This window comes from Colobus angolensis, unplaced genomic scaffold (genome assembly GCF_000951035.1).
Source record: "Colobus angolensis palliatus isolate OR3802 unplaced genomic scaffold, Cang.pa_1.0 Scaffold139, whole genome shotgun sequence".
Taxonomy (NCBI): domain Eukaryota; kingdom Metazoa; phylum Chordata; class Mammalia; order Primates; family Cercopithecidae; genus Colobus; species Colobus angolensis.
The window spans coordinates 1,106,517-1,110,961 of record NW_012114477.1 but is presented as its reverse complement, the minus strand read 5'-3'; the positions used below and the strand labels follow the sequence as shown (position 1 = coordinate 1,110,961).

At 36.5% G+C, this 4,445-nt stretch overlaps 1 protein-coding gene across 1 annotated transcript in view; it reads right to left on the bottom strand.

Moving 5' to 3' along the window:
* Window positions 1-4,445, bottom strand: part of TTC28 (tetratricopeptide repeat domain 28) — a 720,135-nt gene that overhangs the window by 657,485 nt on the left and 58,205 nt on the right. The window lies entirely within an intron of this gene.

The following is a 4,445-nucleotide window of genomic DNA, read 5'->3' as shown; positions in this document are numbered from 1 at the left end:
AGCTTGAAACCAGCCTGGCCAACATAGTAAAACCCTGTCTTTACTAAAAATATAAAAATTAGCCAGGCATAGTAGCGCACGCCTGTAATCCCAGCTACTTGGGAGGCTAAGGCAGGAGAATCGTTTGAACCTGGGAAGCAGAGGTTGCAGTGAGCCACTGGAGAGGTTGCAGTGAGATCGTGCCACTGCATTCCTGGGTGACAGAGTGAGACTCTGTCTCAAAAAATCATAATAATAATAATAGCAAAGAGGTAGGATATTGAAACAATGAAAAAGGTCCAAATGCCAAATTAACAAGAAAAAAAAAATAAACTAAATACCATTACCAGAGAAGACAGCAGCAAAATAAACAGTGCTTGCTTATAATAAGTGACTAATCAATGTTTATGAATTGAAATAAAATATATCACATATATTAAACAGCGAGCTACATTTATAGGATCCTATATTAATAGGATCTGATAAACTATTCACAAGCATACATATTCTATATATGTGGTGAAAAATAATTCTTCCTTTTCCGTCTGCAGCAGAAATATCTCAACAGAATGTTTTATCCATTTTGGAATCAACACATTAAAAAACTTAAAAAGCTAATCAATAGGAATTTTAAGGATTCAGAAAATTACTGAGATTATTATAAAGGAAAGAAAATGCTCAAAAAAAACTGGGTAGTTTTACTAAAAAGCTATAGGGTGATTAAATATAGGGTGATTATTAACATCATCATGATGATCATCATCACATTAATAACCATGATGTATTAAATAACTTGTATATAAAAAACTCTCTGCTACGTGCCTAACATTAATTTAATACTCACTACAACACTTCAAGGTATGTAACATTAACCCAGATACAAAAGGAAAAATTGAGGCTTAGGGATGTCAAAGACTTCAGCTAATAAGGAGGAACAAACCTAGACTGAATTCCAAAGTACTAGCAGACTTGACTTCACATGTGCATTATGCCAATATACATGAATTTCAGTTATCACAATTAAATAACACTAGTCCCCTAAAAACACAATTCAAATTTCAGTTACCACTATACATCAACTGACATAAACGAGGAGGAAGAAGAAAAAAGGAAAAGGAGAGCATGTTTGTCAGCAGAGCAGTAAGAAATACAAAGGGTCCTCAAAAAGCTCATGGAAAATGTGTATTATGCAAAAACTATGCATGGATTTCAAAAAATTTCTGATCAAAATAAACTCTAACTTGTTATAACATGTCTGAACAGGATCTAACTTGAGGCACTATGAAGAATAAAACATAAGTTTAGAAGCAGTCCCTATCAGAGCAAAATAAATTCTGCTAAAATCAAAGCAAAGCTAAACAAACATCAAATTTATAGTAAAGTCAGGGTGGAAAAATAATAGATGCTTTACAAAAAAAATTGTGGGGACCATACCCAAAGAAGTTAACAGTTTACAAATAGATAACTTATTTTAAGAAGGGACAAGACCACGTTGAAGATAAAGTCCACAGCAGCAGATCATCTGTATCAATTTACAATGAAAAAAACCATCTTATTCCTGCTCTAATTGAAGAGGATAAACAACTACCAGGAGAGACAACAGCCAGCATCGGCTGGGCACAGTGGCTCATGCCTGTAATCCCAGCACTTGGGGGCCGAGGCAGGCAGACCACGAGATCAGGAGTTCGAGACCAGTCTGACAAACATGGTGAAACCCTGTCTCTACTAAAAATATGAAAATGAGCTGAGCATGGTGGTGCGCACCTGTAATGCCAGCTACTCAGGAGGCTGGGGCAGGAGAATTGTTTGAACAAGAGAGGCAGAGGTGGCAGTGAGCTTAGCACTCCAGTCTGAGCAACAGAGCAGAACTCTGTCTCAAAAAAAAAAAAAAGAAAAAGAAAAAGAAACAATAGCCAACATCATAGATAGCTCAACTGATTCAGCTTACATAATTCTGACTGAAAAATTAAAGTTGAGCAAACTTTGCACTCGGCAGTGCCAAAACTGTTGTACCAGATCAGCTACAGACAAAAGCAGAGCTTTCAATGGAAATTTTAAACAACTGGAAATTTTAAACAAGTGGGACAGAGATCCTAAAACAGTTCTTTGAAGAATTGAAGAACTGAAACCAGAGATGAAACATGGCTTTACCAGTGTGATCCTGAAGACAAAGCACAATCAAAGCAATGGCTACCAAAAAGTAGAAGTGGTCCAGTCAAAGCAAAAGCAGACCAGTGAAGAACAAAGGTCATGGCAACAGTTCTTAAGGATGCTCAGGGCGTTGTGCTGACTTTCTATGGGGCCAAAGAACAATAACATCTGCTTATCATGAGAGTGTTCTGACAAAGTTAGCCAAAGCTTTAGCAGAAAAATGCCTGAGAAAGCTTCATGGAGTCCTCCACCATGACAACGCTCCTGCTCATTCCTCTCCTCAAAAGACAGAAATTTCTCAAGAGTTTCAGTTGGAAATCATTAAGCATTTACCTTAAAGTCCTGATTTGGCTCTTTCTGGCTGCTTTTTGCTTCTTAATCTTAAAAACATATTTAAAGAGAACCCATTTTTCTTTCACTGATAATGTAAAAAAGACTGCTTTCACATGGTTGCATTCCAGAATGCTCAGTTCTACAAGGATAGACTAAATGGTTCATATCACTGCTTACAAAAGAGTCTTCAACATTATTGAGCTTATGTTGAGAAATAAAGTTTGTACTTTTTGTGTTTATTTTTTAATTCCAATTTTCCAAAAACTTTTTGAAGACCCCTCCTAAAGGAAGAAATGTGACCACTGGAGCAGAATCTTGACTATCAATCCAATTGACAACACTGAGCAACAAAAGGTTTTGAACAAGAACAACATTACAATAAAAGGTTATCACAACAAAGTAAGAATGAAATTATAAGAACCTGAACTATAATACTGGCTCTATTAGGTTGGTGCTAATACAAACAAACTGTATAAGATATATATGAAATACATTTAAGAAAAAAGGCTGGGGCCTATGGCTCATGACTGTAATCCCAGCACTTTAGAAGGCCAAGGCAGAAGGATCATTTGAGTCCAGGAGTTTGAGACCAGCCTGGGCAACATAGCAAGACCCTACCTCTAAAAAAAAAAAAAGTTTAAAAAAAATAGATAGGTATGATGGCACACGCCTGTAGTCCCAGCTACTCAGGAGGCTGAGGCAGGGGGATCACCTGAGCCCAGGAATTCAAAACTGCAGTGAAACAGGATGGCACCACTGTACTCCAGCCTGGGTGACAGAACAAGACTGTCTCTTAAAAAGAAAGAAAAGAAAAAAGAAAAGAAAAGAGAAAGAAAGAGTATGAAGGAATTATTTACCAATTTGATGCAGAGAATGAAAATGAAATAAAATAAATATCTTAAATGTATGAGACTAGCTAACCAGAAGCAATGAACCTAGTCAGAGACCTCAAAACATCAAGAGAATCATTAAATCACTCAAAATATATCACTTTTACTTCCAGTAGAGACTGGCTGGGCAAGATCCTGCTGGACTCACCCCAACCCAGAAAACAATTGTAAAGTCTAGATATAATATTTTTAAAAGCTACCTGAAAGTACTAACGCGTGAAGAGAAGCAGGCAGATTTTGGAGCAAGAGAGCTATAAAATGAGTTCCCATTTTCAAGGTGCAAGGGTCAGGTACTGTAAGAATAGTAAGCAAGGGTACAGAAATACTGGTAGAAAAATAGTTTTTCTGGCCTGAGGAACTAGAACACTGAAGGCCAGAAAACCACAGCCTCTGGCCAAGGGGAAAGGGGATTCCAGAAAGAAAAGAATCAGAAAAGAAATACTCAAATTCTGTGTACTCACATCTTTGGTTAACCGCTGAGTCACACATGTATGGAACAAATTTCAAAGCAGTTCAACAAAAGACAAAATATTTGAACTGAGACCAGAGCTTCCACTTAAGAAACAGTGTTTGCAGTTCTAGTCGAATCAAGATAATTACCTGTCGAACATCAACAATTGAAAACTTTCTCAAGAGAAAAAAAAAAATCAACTCTAGAAAGTATTCAAATAAGCCAATAAATAGCATGAAAAGAATAACAGAGGGACAAAAACAGAAAGGACAAATTAAAAAGAAATAATACAATGGCAGATACAAAGTTAACAGCAATAATTGCATTAAAAATACATGAACAAAAAAATCCAATTTTGGCAGAAATTGATAAACTTGATTTAAAAAGCAAGACACAACTATATGTTGTCCAAAAGAGATGAATTTTAAATGTAAAGGCACAGAGAGGTTGGAAATATATAAACAGAAGAAAATATATAATGCAAAGAGTAAGTAGAAGGCTAGAACATCTATATTAATATCAGACAAAATAGATTTTTTTTGAGACACAGTCTCGCTTTGTCTCCCAGGCCGGAGTGCAATGGCACAATCTCGGCTCACTGCAACCTCTGCCTCTTGGGTTCAAGCGATTCTCCTGCCTCA